The sequence below is a fragment of the Tachysurus fulvidraco genome, chromosome 12 (genome assembly GCF_022655615.1).
Source record: "Tachysurus fulvidraco isolate hzauxx_2018 chromosome 12, HZAU_PFXX_2.0, whole genome shotgun sequence".
Lineage (NCBI taxonomy): Eukaryota > Metazoa > Chordata > Actinopteri > Siluriformes > Bagridae > Tachysurus > Tachysurus fulvidraco.
In genome coordinates, this window is record NC_062529.1 from 27339416 (window position 1) to 27356959 (window position 17544).

The following is a 17544-nucleotide window of genomic DNA, read 5'->3' on the forward strand; positions in this document are numbered from 1 at the left end:
CATTTTCTACTTTTTAATATTGTTAAACTCACCAAGAAGCCAGCCATCACGTACTGCGCCTGCATTTAGTCTGTTCCCTACACTGTTATGTGTCTAGATAAAGGTATCATGTGTTGAACCAGGCCAGCGTGCCACAATGTTTGTGAGGGTCGTGTTGGAGTCACATATGATTTGCACATTAATAGAATGCACATGCTTTCTGTTAACATAAGCAAATTCATTTTCAGATGGTGCCCTTATAGCAACATGAGCGCAGTCAATTGTGCCGATTACATTTGGGAAACCAGACATTGCTGCAAATTGCATTAGAATTTCGGCCTGTTCTCACACAGTGTAGGGGAACCTGATGTATCTCACACAGTGTAGGGGAACCTGATGTACCTCACACAGTGTAGGGGAACCTGATGTATCTCACACACTGTAGGGGAACCTGATGTATCTCACACAGTGTAGGGGAACCTGATGTACCTCACACAGTGTAGGGAACCTGATGTATCTCACACAGTGTAGGGAACCTGATGTATCTCACACACTGTAGGGGAACCTGATGTATCTCACACAGTGTAGGGGAACCTGATGTATCTCACACACAGTGTAGGGGAACCTGATGTATCTCACACAGTGTAGGGGAACCTGATGTATCTCACACACAGTGTAGGGGAACCTGATGTATCTCACACAGTGTAGGGGAACCTGATGTATCTCACACACTGTAGGGAACCTGATGTATCTCACACACTGTAGGGGAACCTGATGTATCTCACACAGTGTAGGGGAACCTGATGTATCTCACACAGTGTAGGGGAACCTGATGTATCTCACACACTGTAGGGGAACCTGATGTATCTCACACAGTGTAGGGGAACCTGATGTATCTCACACAGTGTAGGGGAACCTGATGTATCTCACACACAGTGTAGGGGAACCTGATGTATCTCACACAGTGTAGGGAACCTGATGTATCTCACACAGTGTAGGGGAACCTGATGTATCTCACACAGTGTAGGGGAACCTGATGTACCTCACACAGTGTAGGGAACCTGATGTATCTCACACAGTGTAGGGAACCTGATGTATCTCACACAGTGTAGGGGAACCTGATGTATCTCACACACTGTAGGGGAACCTGATGTATCTCACACAGTGTAGGGGAACCTGATGTACCTCACACAGTGTAGGGAACCTGATGTATCTCACACAGTGTAGGGAACCTGATGTATCTCACACACTGTAGGGGAACCTGATGTATCTCACACAGTGTAGGGGAACCTGATGTATCTCACACACAGTGTAGGGGAACCTGATGTATCTCACACAGTGTAGGGGAACCTGATGTATCTCACACACAGTGTAGGGGAACCTGATGTATCTCACACAGTGTAGGGGAACCTGATGTATCTCACACAGTGTAGGGAACCTGATGTATCTCACACAATGTAGGGGAACCTGATGTATCTCACACAGTGTAAGGGAACCTGATGTATCTCTCACAGTGTAGGGAACCTGATGTATCTCTCACAGTGTAGGGGAACCTGATGTATCTCACACACAGTGTAGGGGAACCTGATGTATCTCACACAGTGTAGGGAACCTGGTGTATCTCCCACAGTGTAGGGGAACCTGATGTATCTCACACAGTGTAGGGAACCTGGTGTATCTCCCACAGTGTAGGGGAACCTGATGTATCTCACACAGTGTAGGGGAACCTGATGTATCGCCTACCCATATTAAGTATACCATTCCAAACGACAGATATTATGGCACTTAGAGACGGCTGTGATATACCAGACCTATAGGGTGAGATGATAGATTCCAATAGAATTATTTCATATATGAAAAGGTTTTAGACACAAAGTTGAGGATTACTTATAGTTTTTTTTTATATAAATAATTTACCTGTCTGCCAATTCCCACTGGAAACAGCCAGTTGTCAAGAACCCCAGAGTGGTGAGGACTTGTATTTGGACTGTGATGGCAATTAGACTGATCGTTAACACCTTGACAAAATCACAGAATTAATTTGTGGGCGAAAATTTAAGACAGAAATGTTATAGTGAACACATACTTCTTCATGACGCTTTTGTAATGAACACCGTAATAGTTAGGAACGATGACGAGTAGCGATTGTGCTTCATGACTGTATTTGTAGATTTTGACATTTTATGATATATGTACATTAAGGAAAATATTCCGTAGTTCTCTAATAAAAGGGTATTTCATGCTATTCTGTATCACATGAAGTCGCGCCATCTCCTACTGCGCTCCCGTTGTGGACAATGTGACTGTAAGGCAGCGCTGATTATTCATTCATTCATTCATTCACTCATCTTCTACCGCTTATCCGAACTACTCGGGTCACGGGGAGCCTGTGCCTATCCTCAGGCGTCATTGGGCATCAAGGAAGGATGCACCCTGGACAGAGTAGCGCTGATTATTACATTTTGAATTACGTTTGGATTTTACTAGATGTATATAGCCTAAAACATTCAGCACAAAAAAACACTGTCGGATTTAATCTTCATGATAATGTGGATATAACGTATGAAATGGAGTGAAAATTTAATGTCATCAATTTTTATAATTGTTCTTCTCACATGAATTTTCTACAATCTCACCATCTGTGTCGCCAATTCCCTTTGTCTCCAGAATGTGCGTACGCATGGCTCAAAGTTTGCTTAAAGGTGCGCACATCCAGCCCCGTTTTGTGCGTACGCACGCTTTATAAATGAGCCCCCTGGTCTGTGGAGGCCTGTTTCAATACCACAGACTGGGAGACACTCTTCAGCTCTCATGGTGAGGACACTAATGGTCTCAACCAAGGCATCACATTTTGAATGAATTTCTATGTGGAGAATACTGTACTGTCACGGTGTGACACGGTGAGACAAAGGCGAGTGAGGATCCAAATGCAGTTTAAGGATTTAATAAACAAAACACAAACAAACAGTAGGCAGGCAAAACAGATCGGGACACTGAACAGGAACAGAGAACGACACAGACCAAATACAAACACAAACACAAACAACGACCAACCACCGGGAAGTGAACAGACAGAGTAAATATAGTGGACAGGAGCCAATAACAAAGCAGAGACGATTAGAGACAAAGACAAGACACCTGGGGAAGAGATGGAATGTAATTAGTGTCCATGGTGAGCAATGAGTGGGCGGAGCAAAACAATTAACATCAGGGAGAGACGGCAGACAGAAACAAGGGGAAAACACAGACAGACACATTACAGCGCCCCCCCCCCCCCCCCCCCACGAGCGGCTTCCAGACGCTCCCAAGTCCACAACACCCAGTTCAGGCGGGTGGAGCGAAGGCGCAACCAGGGTGGGAGGGCGGGTCGGGTTCGTGTAGTGGTGGCGCCAGCCGAGCCGGAGGCCAGGGCGGCGCCGGCAGAGCAGGAGGCCAGGGCGGCGCCGGCAGAGCAGGAGGCCAGGGCGGCGCCGGCAGAGCAGGAGGCCAGGGCGGCGCCGGCAGAGCAGGAGGCCAGGGCGGTGCCGGAGGCAGAGCCAGAGACCAGAGCAGGACCGGAGACCAGGGCGGTGCTGGAGGCGGAGCCAGAGACCAGAGCAGGACCGGCGACCAGGGTGGCGCTGGAGGTGGAGCCAGAGACCAGAGCGGGACCGGAGACCAGGGTGGCGCTGGAGGTGGAGCCGGAGACCAGAGCAGGACCAGAGACCAGGGTGGTGCTGGAGGCGGAGCCGGAGGCCAGAGCAGGACCGGAGACCAGGGTGGTGTTGGAGGCGGAGCCAGAGACCAGAGCAGGACCAGAGTCCAGGGTGGTGCTGGAGGCGGAGCCAGAGACCAGAACGGAGTTGGCAGCCAGGGTGGTGCTTTGGGCCTATGAACAGGGACAGGAGGTAGAAGGGCTGGCAAGTCCAGCGAAGCAAAACACAGGAAAACAGAAACATGCATAGGTTCAGGCCAGGCAGAGAGTTCAGGTAGTTTGGATGTCGTGATGTCGACCGCGTTCTCTGACTCAGTCATTTAGGTCGACCCGGCTGAGTCGGCTGGTTCCGTCAGCTCGGCCGGTTCCTTCGACCCGGACGGTTCCGTTGACCCGGTCGGTTCGGCAGGTTCCGTCGACCCGGTCGGTTCCGTCGACCGGGTCGGTTCGGCAGGTTCCGTCGACCCGGTCGGTTCCGTCGACCCGGTCGGTTCGGCAGGTTCCGTCGACCCGGTCGGTTCGGCAGGTTCCGTCGACCCGGTCGGTTCGGCAGGTTCCGTCGACCCGGTCGGTTCGGCAGGTTCCATCGACCCGGTCGGTTCCGTCGACCCGGTCGGTTCGGCAGGTTCCGTCGACCCGGTCGGTTCGGCAGGTTCCGTCGACCCGGTCGGTTCGGCAGGTTCCATCGACCCGATCGGTTGCGTCGACCCGGTCGGTTCGGCAGGTTCCGTCGATCCGGTCGGTTCGGCAGGTTCCATCGACCCGGTCGGTTCCGGCGATCCGGCTGGTTCCAGCGACCCGGCTGGTCCAGCTGGCGGCTTAGGGATGCCGGCCGCCCGAGCCGACCTCATCGGGGTATCCGCCAGTTTGGAGACCAGCCGGTCAGCACGGACCTCAGCCGAGCTCGCCGGTATGGTAGCCATGGGAACTGGCTCAATCACGGGTGTGCACGGGACTGGTCTGGGCGGAGGCACTGTGGAGCATTCGGGCGTCCGTGGCTGATTCCACTCTGTGGCCCACGGACCCCAATGCTTGCTGCCCCCCCCCCCCAAAAATACTTACGGCCGGCTTCCGTCTCTACACTGCTCACGCTCAGCGCGGACCCGTCCAGGAGCAACGCCAAGTTGACGAACTCTGAGAATGTTTTTATCTCTCGAGTAGACGGCATCAGATACCGCAGAATGTCCTTTAGTCCATGCTTAAAGATATCCTTGAGCACCTTCTCGTCAAAATTGACCTCGTTGCACAGGTCCAAGAATACCTCCGTGTATTCCTCAACTGGGGCGTTCTCCTGACGTAGACAAAACAGGATTTCTGCTGGATCCATGTGGTTGGTCGTTCTGTCACGGTGTGACACGGTGAGACAAAGGCGAGTGAGGATCCAAATGCAGTTTAAGGATTTAATAAGCAAAACACAAACAAACAGTAGGCAGGCAAAACAGATCGGGACACTGAACAGGAACAGAGAACGACACAGACCAAATACAAACACAAACACAAACAACGACCAACCACCGGGAAGTGAACAGACAGAGTAAATATAGTGGACAGGAGCCAATAACAAAGCAGAGACGATTAGAGACAAAGACAAGACACCTGGGGAAGAGATGGAATGTAATTAGTGTCCATGGTGAGCAATGAGTGGGCGGAGCAAAACAATTAACATCAGGGAGAGACGGCAGACAGAAACAAGGGGAAAACACAGACAGACACATTACAGTACCATCTAGGAGGGTACAGTTTTTCTCCAATGACAAACCCTGGGTGACCCCTGAGCTCAAATACTAGAAAAGAGGGCTTTTACTTCAGGGGACAAAGCAGAGTTTAAGAGAGTTCTAAAGTAAGTCAAATATAAGATGAGATGATGCAAGGACAGCTACAGGAGGAAACTGGAGGAGCGATTAACCCAAAGCAATGTCTGTGATGTGTAGATAGGTCAGAAAGACATCTCAGGGCATAGACTGGAAAGGATTTCTAAATAGTGATCAGCTCTTAATAGATTCGACTTTGTTCCCACTCTGTTCTGTGTACAATATTCTAGAATTTCATATAATTTTATTTCTTTGGATATTATTTTATTTTAAACACTACTACTGCATATGGAGCTCATCTGTAATAATAATAAGCTTGATAATAATTATGGTTTTTGCTATGTCAATTTGTTGTTGTTTTACTAACAACTACTGTAATTTCACTTGATTTTGAGTCAGAGAATAGTTAAAGTTAAATATGAAGCCGTTCCACTTCATTCCTGAGGGTTTTCATGTTTCTGGCTTTTGTTCCTTTCAAAACGTTTGTGTTTATTGTCTTTGGTGTGGCCCTGATTTAAAAAAAAAAAACAACCAAACCAATTTTTAATAAAAAATAAATAATCTTTACTGGAAGATTTCACTGGACCCCCAGTGCCCAAACACTTCTACTGCATACGGAGCTCATCTGTATAGTTTCTGTAAAAAGAGCAATTTTTAGATACCAAAGCCATTATCCTGAAATGAAGATTTTTTAATATATACCTTTTAAAATGTAATGTTAAATCCACTATTGTTTTATAAAGCAGTGTTTCTTTTTTTAAATACGTGTTAAAATTCTCCATATGCTTGCATAAGCACTTCCAGTTCTGCTGGTGAGAAATATGCAGATTTTATCATCAGAAATATCAGCCACCGCGGCCGCACTCTTACATCTGAGCAGATGCTTTGTGTTGCCTTACGTTTCTGTACAAATGATATCCACCACCACAAAACAAAAAGAAAGAAAATGAATAAACTTTCTATGGTGTTCTTTATTTCCCAATTAATTAATCAATCAATCAAATAATTGAATAAAATTAAATAAAAATATAAATATATAAATAAAAATAAAATATAAATATATTTATATATATATTTATATATTTATATAAATAAAAATAAAATTTTATATAGTTTCAATACTTCCTAGAATTCACCTGTAACCATACACTCACCTTTAGCTTTTGTTTCAGAATCTCGATTTCAAGATCTGTCTTTTGAATCTGGCAGTCCGATTATACTAGTTCTTTGCTGCTTTTTTCTATATTTTTAATAAGATGAAGTCTATACAACTCCTTAACTGGCAACTGAAAATACAGTATAGAGTTACATTATGTAGTTCTAAAATTCTACAGAATTAAACTGTGGCATTTACTGTGCACCAGAAGTTCCTCCTGCTATTCTTCCACACTCTGGTGGGGGGTAGTTAGTTCATTACTAACTACAAATTACATCTTCAACAAGTCTAATTAGATTAATGTAATAATTACTATCTCTAGAAAGTATTGGTCTACTTACTTATTTGGTCTAATTACTTATTAATTACTTTCTAAATCCCAAATCAACATCAACCACTTGAACAATAAGGTGAGACAAGAAACTGCACTTCAAATGCCTTCACATAAACAATATACAACTGCATGAATTATACTTGAATTGACCAAAGTGTGTATCCAGAGGGAGAAAGTCTCATATACCTTTTAAAATTTGATGTTAAATCCACTATTGTTTTATACAGAAATGTTTTATAGTCTTTAATTAAATTACAGTATTTAGATTACTTAGTAATTAATTACACCCAACACTGTTTAAAAGTAATTAAATTGTAAACTTACACATTTCTGCACTTTCATAAACAGTTCTGCTGGTGAGCAATATGCAGACCACTTTTTGTCTGACTCTGTTGCCATGGTGACTCGTTATATCTGTGCGCCATTGATAATGGCTTTTTATAGTTGTGGTGCACACGTTTAACTCAGTGTCAGTCAATTTAGAGTTGATAAAACTAACTCATTTCAGCTGTTCTGTAACCGAAAACTCAGAGTTTCCCATCTCAGGGTTTGTTAACTCAGAGTTCAAGTTTAAACTCACAGTTGGTTGAACCTCCTTATTGAAACAGGCCCCATGTGTGTTTGCTTTATTTATTTGTTTGTTTGTTTGTTTATATATTTATTTATTTATTTTGTTTAAAGAATTTATTTTAGTATTATTGGCCTATTTAAGGGGATTAAGGTCATTAAATGGTCTTTTTATGAATTTAAGGACACATCATCAGTAGTGCACCTCAGATTCACAGGGTGTTTCGGCCTTTAGTCACTTTACGTCCCATGTCCAATCAGAAGTTTATCATTTCTAAAACTAAGTAGCGACCCTGTATTGGTTGATTGGTTGCACTATTTATTTATTTATTTATTTTCTATCATTTGCTTGTAAAAGATGAGAGTGGACGTGAAGGAGAGCAGAGTGAGAGTGAGCAGCTGGACTGAGCAGGTCAACTCCCTATGCCTGACTGGGCATATTACTGCTCACCTACCCATCCTTCCCACCATTTGTTTGGTGATTAGGCTGGGCAGGTGTGAAACTGATTATAATGAGTGTGTTTCAATTTTTAGGGTTGTGTAATCTATTTATTTATTCTCTATTGTATTTTGCTAGCTTTCACTTTCCTATTTTAGTTTTTCCTCTTTTTTTTGTTATTATTGTTACCACTATGATTTTGTTACTGTTATTGTTAATATTACTTGAGTATTTTTTCTATACAACTGCTATCTCTGCTATTTTCTAAGATATTTAAAATGCAATGAGGAAAATTTGAAGCTAATATGTTGTGAGTGCAGTGTGGTGCATGATGGACTGTTGGGTGATTGGTGATATTCACCAGTAGAAGACTTGGCCTCATTTAAGGTCTGTAGGCCTCAGACCACCACCCTGCATGCTGTCCTATTGGACCCAGGGAGGCTGAGTGCTTACTTGTCCCATCCAGGATGACTCTTTGTTAACACCACAAGGTTTCCCGAGTCAAATGAACAGGATCTGCGAACGGGTCCAACGTTGTCTTAGTAGACCCATGGAGGCTGAATATTTACCTTGGGTCTGCAAACGGGTCCGGCGGCTGCAATCTATCTGTCCGGGAAGCATGACAGGGCACTAGCCAAGCACCTCTTCATTAAGAGATATTAGCCTTTAATTCTGTTCTTTCTACAAGATCCAGAATCCTCTCTGTGCATGAGAAAATAGGCCCAGCCCATATTGTGCCGCTGTCAAATGGCGCCATCTGCAGTAATAACTATGGAATTGCATGCTTTTGGGTTGGGTTTTTAATATAAGACATGGAAATCCTAATTAATTTTTAATGATCCAATGCTAGGGAAATTTAGGGCCCAGATTGGTTAGGTTTAAAATTTAGAGTCCGTATTAGTGTATTTAGTCCAAATGGGAATGATCCTAATTAGGTTTTCGGTGATTTTATTTTGATTTAGGCTTCTAATATTGAGAATAATTTCAATTTCAAGTAGGTTCGGGTCAATTTATTTGTCTTTTAGGAATGCATGATAAATGTTTTAGAGTTTTGATTAGAGGTATTTAGACCCAAACTGCAATGTTAGTGAAATTTAGGGACAGGATTGGTTGGGTTTAGGTTACAGAGGCCGGTTTATTTAGATATTTATAGTCGTAGTTCCAAATTCAAGTAGGTTTTTATTTATTTATTTTATCAATCTATTTATTTATTTTTGGGTCAATTTTAGTTTTTTAACATGATCTGTTTAAAAATGGTTTATTTTGGGTTATTAGAGCCAGATTGTTAGTGCTAGGGAAATTTTGGGCCAAGATCTGGTTAGATTTAGAGTCCGGATTAGTGTATTAGCTCAGTTTGGTGTTATCCCAATTTAATTTTAGTGATTTATATTTTATTTTAGGGTTCCCGATTTAGAGTCTTAGTTCCAATTCAAGTTGAATTTGGGTCAAGTTTTCTTTGGGATTTTGACATATGAAAAATATTTTAAAATTTTGTTTTTGGATTTTAGAGCCAAATTGTAATGTTAGGGAATTAGGGCCAAGATTGGCCGAAATGAGTTTCCATCGTAGGATGGCTGGGCACTCCCTTAGAGATAGGGTGAGGAGCTCAGTCACTCAGGAGGAGCTCAGAGTAAAGCCACTGCTCCTCCACATTGAGAGGAGTCAGCTGAGGTGGCTTTCAATTCAATTCAATTCAATTCAATTCAAGTTTATTTGTATAGCGCTTTTTACAATAGACATTGTCTCAAAGCAGCTTTACAGAACATAAACATAGAGCAGAAGGTAAACATAAGTAATGATAAAGGAATTAACAAATAATAAAAGAAATAAGAATTAACAGAATAAAAATTCTAGATTATTATTAGATGTATATAGTTCACAATGTGTATGTATTTATTCCCCTATGAGCAAGTCTGAGATGACTCAGGCAGCAGTGGCAAGGAAAAACTGCCTTAAATTGGTAAAGGAAGAAACCTTGAGAGGAACCGGACTCAAGGGGGAACCCATCCTCATCTGGGTGACACTGGGGGTGTGATTGTAATATACAGTCAGTTAAATGTTGTATTGGTGTGAGGTTCAAGGACTTCTGATCTCCTGAGTACCACAGAGTCTAACTGGAGATGTCTCAGGATTCTTAGAGTCGGCCTCGGCTCAGTGGACGTCCAAAGGCTTCGTCCCACAGAGGACATTGGGAGCTGGTACAGTGTCTGGATGCCTCGGGATAGGTACAAAGAGAGAAGCAGTGGAAAGGGATTAACATATCTGCTGTTCATAAAAATGTGCCGGTCTTATGTACTAGTGCATGATACTATAGGATGTATTATGTGTACGCCTGACTAAAGAGATGAGTTTTTAATCTACATTTAAACTGGGAAAGTGTGTCTGAGCCCCGAACACTATCAGGAAGACTATTCCAAAGTTTGGGAGCTAAATAAGAAAACGCTCTACCACCTTTAGTAGACTTAGATATTCTGGGAACTAGCAGAAGTCCTGAGTTTTGTGATGTCAGAGAGCATGAAGGATTGTAACGTGTTAGAAGACTAGTTAGATACATGGGAGCTAAACCATTAAGAGCCTTGTACGTAAGTAGCAGCAGTTTGTAGTCAATTCTATACTTAACAGTTAGCCAGTGTAGAGATGATAACATTGGGGTTATATGGTCATACTTTCTTGTCCTAGTGAGAACTCTGGCAGCTGCATTTTGGACTAACTGTAACCTATTTATTAAAGATGCAGGACAACCACCTAGTAATGCATTACAATAGTCCAGTCTAGAGGTCATGAAGGCATCAACTAGCTTCTCAGTGTCAGATACAGACAGGATGTTTCTCAGCTTGGCAATGTTTCTAAGGTGAAGAAGGCTGTTTTGGTAGTATGGGCGATATGATTTTTAAAAGACAAGTTACTGTCTAATAAACACCAGGTCTTTCACTGTCGAGCTACTAGTAACAGTACATCCCTCTAAATGGGAGTTAAGTTGTGAGAGTTTATGTGCACTGGTTTTTGGACCTATGAGTAGTATTTCTGTCTTATCGGAGTTTAACAATAGAAAGTTGCAGCTCATCCAGTCTTTTATCTCTCTAAGGCACTGAGTTAATTTGGACACCGTGGCTATCTCATCTGGTGATGAGATATATAACTGTGTGTCATCAGCATAACAATGGAAACTAATCCCATGTCTTCTAATAATGTTCCCTAATGAGGGGCTTGAGCATCTGTTTCGGATGCCTCCTGGATGCCTCCCTGGGGAGGTTTTCCAGGCATGTCCAACCGGGAGGAGGCCCCGGGGAAGACCCAGGACACGCTGGAGGGACTATCCCTCTTGGCTGGCCTGAAAATGCCTTGGTATTCCCCCAGAAGAGCTGGAGGAAGTGTCTGGGGAGAGGGAAGCCTGGGCATCTGTTGGGAAAAATCTTGATATGTGCTCTTATTATATGAAGTGGCCAGATGTTGTAATAGTGTTGAGCTATATGAGTTATATGATATATATATAAAATGTTAGACGCTTTGAGACAAGAGTTAACAGAGATAAGGTGGTTTATTGGGTTTATTGAAGTTATAAAACTCAGTACTCCGAACTCTAAGAATCTGGGAAAGACAAGAAAAGGGGAACTTGTCCTTTAGGAGAGAACAGAGGAACTAAGGCTTAAAAATAACAATTCGTGTGCAGGCCCAGTCTGGACAAACAAGACAGACTGAGATCATAGTCTAGCAAACTTAAGGAGTCAGCATAAACAGATCTCCACATATATGCAGAACAATATTATAAAATACAAAAGCTTAGCTTAGTAATAGTGCAGTACACTTATCTAACAAAACATAATCATAAGTCAATTACCACTAATATATGATCCAGTTGAACCAGTAGTTTATTTTAATCAATACCCATAATCCTAACCTATGACCATAAACTTATGTCATAATCATATTCTAAATCAGAACTCCTATACCATAGGTGATAGAGTATCATCATTGATCACTTTATATGTAGAGATGTGATTAATGTAGGTATTAATATAGGTGGATATCTCATACATAGGTTTTTGTGTATGTCACGGTTGTCGTATTCATGTTTATGTATGTGTATATGTATACAGGCGTATGATCAGTGGAAATCACATACAGACAAAACATAGAAAAAGACAGAGAAAAACTCACTCATTGTAATTGTATAAAGGGAGATTGGGAGATTGGTCCACGGGACATGTCTTCTGTGTGATACGTGACAGGGAAGAGTACAAGAAGTTCTCTGGAGCACATTTTTAACAACAGTTTTGACAACGCAGCATGTTTTTTAACAATAAGGCAGAAGTACTACAACAGAAAAAACAAAAGGCCAGACTTGATTTTCGGTAAAAGGCAGACTTGTTGTCGGGGAAATGAGGGGTGTCACGGGGCGATTCTGTAGAGTCAGGGAAAAACCCAGACAGGTTAGGTGGATTGACATAAGAAGGTATAGACACACCTAGAGGTGCCAGGGTATATATTGAGGAGATTCCTTTGGAGGGGGCGCTCTTGCTCCTGCTTGCTTGCTTTTTTGTGTTTGAACTCTTTTGGGTGGCATGGGGATGCGCTGTTTGGGTTTTTCTTTGATACTTTCGACAGAAGTTTTTCCTCCTTGAGCTCTATGGAAGCAGAGGCTGATCAGCACCAATAAAGAGTTTTGCTCATTCTCATCCAGGTCTGGAAAGTCTTCTTATTATTCAAATTCAAATAGTATTAAGTACAAAGTTTAAAGTGTGATTAATTAATTAGTATTAAATATTAATAAGTATTAAGTATTAATAATTAAGTATTATTAATTAGTATTAAGTATAATTATTTTAGCATTAAGTGTGAAAGACTACTATTCACTATTATCTATTATTGACTATTAATTTGGCTGTAATTCACCCCTGGGATATGTCCACTTGGAGGGGGGCTCTCCAAAATTTCCGACACATCCCTGCCTAGTCTGCTGCCCCTGCAACCCGGCCCCGGATAAGCGGTAGAAGATGGATGGATGTATTATGTGTACGCCTGACTAAAGCGATGAATTTTTAATCTACATTTAAACTGGGAAAGTGTGTCTGAGCCCCGAACACTATCAGGAAGACTATTCCAAAGTTTGGGAGCTAAATAAGAAAACGCTCTACCACCTTTAGTAGACTTAGATATTCTGGGAACTAGCAGAAGTCCTGAGTTTTGTGATCTCAGAGAGCGTGAAGGATTGTAACGTGTTAGAAGACTAGTTAGATACATGGGAGCTAAACCATTAAGAGCCTTGTACGTAAGTAGCAGCAGTTTGTAATCAGTTCTAAACTTAACAGGTAGCCAGTGTAGAGATGATAACATTGGGGTTATATGGTCATACTTTCTTGTCCTAGTGAGAACTCTGGCAGCTGCATTTTGGACTAACTGTAACCTATTTATTAAAGATGCAGGACAACCACCTAGTAATGCATTACAATAGTCCAGTCTAGAGGTCATGAAGGCATGAACTAGCTTCTCAGCATCAGATACAGACAGGATGTTTCTCAGCTTGGTGATATTTCTAAGGTGGAAGAAGGCTGTTTTTGTGGTATGGGTGATATGATTTTCAAAAGACAGGTTGCTGTCTAATATAAAACCCAGGTCTTTCACTGTCGAGCTACTAGTAACATTACATCCCTCTAAATGGAAGTTAACTTGTGCGAGTTTCTATGTAATGGTTTTTGGACCTATAAGTAGTATTTCTGTCTTATCAGAGTTTAATAACTGAAAATTACTGCTCATCCAATCAGAATCAGAATCAGCTTTATTGCCAGGCGTGTTTTCACTTGAGAGGAATTTGTTTTAGTGACATAATCTCCACAATGAACAGACTGACATATGCAGTAAAGATGAAATTGTATATACACATTTACAGGAGTGAAATGTGCAGTCTAAATAAACATATGAAATATACATATGCAAATATAGACAATTTGTATGTAAAAATTTGCAAGCGTGAGAAATGGGCAAATGAAGTATACAATATATACAATTTGTATGTACACATGTGCAATTGTGAAATGTGCAGTTGAAGTAAACATTCAGAAAATATGTATGCATGTATGTACAGAGTGCAAGTATGAAATGTGCAATTGAAGAGTGGGGATAGTTGTGCCAATGATTCGCTCAGCAGTCCGGACTACCCTCTGTAGTCTTCTGAGGTTGCATTTTGTGGCTGAGCTGAACCAAACAGTCACTGAGGTGCAGAGGGTGGATTCGATGATGGCAGTGTAAAACTTTCAGCAGATCCTGTGGCAGGTTGAACTTCTTCAGCTGACGAAGGAAGTACAACCTCTGCTGAGCCTTTTTCACTATGGAGTCTATGTGAATGTCCTACTTCAGGTCCTGGGAGATTGTGGTTTCCAGGAATCTGAATGACTCCACTGCTGTGACAATGCTGTCCATGATGGTTAGTGGGGGGAAGAGCAGGGGAGTTTCTCCTGAAGTCCACGATCATCTCCACTGTCTTAACACTAGAAGTCCCAGAGAGTAGCCATTTGGCTTTTCTACCTATAAAACCCGCAGGACAGCCGATGCGCTGGAAGGCTTTAGGCTAATATCCTTAATCAGCTGTGAACAGTTGCTTTTGTTATGTAAACAATGTGGGGCCATGCTGAGCCACTTCAAGGAAACTTGTGTTTCACTTTGCCATCTTAGGGAGAAATCAACACACATGTTTTTTTTTCCTTTGTTGCTGAGATTTATTGATAAAAATAGTACAAAATAAAATAAAGAAACCAACCATTTGTACACATATTTACAAATAATATTAAAAAGTGAGTGAGTACATTCCAGCAATCACTCACAATCCTGGCACTGCCATGGTATCTCCTGTCTGCATTTACCACATGTGTATCTGTAGCAGTGAACACATCGCACAGTGGCATGATTGTTCTTGCATTGGTGTTTGACCTAACACATGGCTCTTTTTCCAGGGCTAGGTGTGGAGGGTTGTGTACGAAGCAATTGTTCTTTTCGTGCCTTCTTCGCACACATATGAGAGTTAGCCAACTCTCTTGCAAGCTCCACCAGGAAGTCCACCCGTCTTTCCTGCCTTCCGGTGCATGCTTGATACAGCACATGTGCATTCAGTGCTGCCATGTCAATCATGTTGTAGAACTTGGCAACTGGCCAGCGCCGTGTCCCTGTGCAGACAGTGTACTCCCGCACCATCTGGTCCATCACATCCACACCGCACTTTGTGGTGTTGTAAAGGGTGACAGTGTTTGGCTTCCTTTTGGTGGTATTATCAGTCTGAATCACGCTGTGCATGCTGCTAAGAATGTAGACGGTCTTCTTTTACATTTTTACATTACATTTACGGCATTTAGCAGACACCCTTATCCAGAGTGACTTACAACTGAGCAACTGAGGGTTAAGGGCCTTGCTCAGGGGCCCAGCAGTGGCAGCTTGGTGGACCTGGGGTTCGAACCCGTGACCTTCTGATCAGTAGCCCAACACCTTAACCACTGAGCTACCACGTCTTCTTCCGTTTGGGCGCATACGCCGTCAGCGTAGCAGCAGTGGTTGAAAACACCTAATAAATAAGATAAATTGTTATTTTCATAGCACATTTGCAAACAATGACACAATGACACACTTGGCAGTGTTGATTCTAAAAATTAGAAACAAATATACATAGAACCACAAAAGACCTGCAACATACCTGAGTGGTGAATTCATTGCGATCTGTGTGTCTAGCGGATTGAGGGATTTCCCGGCAAATCTTGTTGACTGTGCCGAGGATGGTGGTTTTCCGGCTAAGAAGTTTATGCGCAAGTGACAGCGATGTGAAGAAATTGTCCGTGGTAACATTTCTGCCCTTGTCTAGGAATGGTTCCATCAGCCTCATCACTACATTTTCAGACAGTCTCTCTCCACTGGGACGACTAGGGTCCTTGCCAAGATATGGGAGGACATTACAAATGTACTTGGATTTTAGGTCGCAAGCCACCCAAAACTTGATCCCAAACTTGTCAGGTTTAGTTGCAATATACTGCAGGAAACAGCAGCGGGTCTTTGACGAGAAAAGCTGTTCATCAACGGTGATATGTAGACCAGGGTTGTAGGACGTGATGCAATTGGTGACAAATGATCCCCACACACTGGAAATTGCAGCAAACTTATCAGTCTTTACCCGATCACTCCAGGTGGACCTGTCATCAAAGCGTAGGTGTCGCATGATGTCTTGGAAGCGGTTTCGCGGCATTGTTCCAATGATATGTGGGTTTCCCAGGTTTGCTGACCAGCAGTCACGTAGTGATGGAACCTTGGTAAGCCCCGCAAGATGACAATTGTACATGCCATTAGTTCAGGGAGGGCCATGAACCAATGAACATGCTCCGTTTCCTGTGCATGTGAATAGTCCATTCTTGAATGCTATGAAGCATGTCAAGAGTGATGAAACACAGGAAGCTCTGAAGACGACTCGAGATACTTTTCCAGGCCTTAGCTGTTGGCTCTCCATCTGCAGCGTACGCTTTGATTGGGGTGAAAGGGAGACGCGTCCCCACCTGTTCTTCACGCCACACTGTGCCATCTTTCGCTGTCTCTCTCTATCCACCTCAGCACAAAAGGAATTAGCAGCCCTCCCTCCCCCACACATACAAACAAGCCACCAGCAACCATTCACACACACCCCCAACCCCCCTGCAGATTGCTCAGGTAATGACCATATTTACACATGAGTTGATGCTAATGATAGCCAAAAGACTAGCCAGTTAGCATCCATTTGGCTAAAGGAGGGTTACAAATCTCTGGGACTTCTTCGTGTTCAGCTTCAGGTTGTTAAGGCTGCACCAGACAGCCAGCCGCTCAACCTCCAGTCTGTAAGCAGACTCGTCACCGTCCTGGATGAGGCCGATCAGTGTGGTGTCGTCTGCAAACTTCAGGAGCTTGACAGATGGGTCATTAGAGGTGCAGTCATTCGTGTACAGGGAGAAGAGCAGTGGGGAGAGAACACAGCCCTGAGGGGCGCCAGTGCTGACGGTGCGGGTGCTAGATTTGAGTTTACCCAGTCGCACTAGCTGCTGCCGGTCTGTCAGAAAGCTGGTGATCCACCGGCAGACAGAAGAGGGCACGGAGAGCTGGGTTAATTTGGGCTGTAGGAGTGATGGGATGATGGTGTTGAAAGCTGAAGTCCACAAACAGGATCCTCACATAAGTCCCTGTTCTGTCCAGATGCTGCAGAACATAATGCAGTCCCATGTTGACTGCATCATTCACAGACCTGTTTGCTCTGTAGGCAAACTGCAGGGGGCCCAGTAAGGGTCCCGTGATGTCCTTCAGATAAGCCAAAACCAGTCTTCAAATGATTTCATGACCACAGATGTTAGAGCCACAGGTCTGTAGTCATTAAGTCCGGTGATTTTGGGTTTCTTTGGGACGGGGATGATGGTGGAGCTTTTGAAGCATGAGGGTACTTCACACAGCTCCAGTGACGTGTTGAATATCTGCGTGAAGATGGGGGCCAGCTGATCAGCACAGGCTTTCAGACAGGCTGATGAAACACTGTCTGGGCCTGGAGCCTTTCTTCTCTTGGTCTTCCTGAAG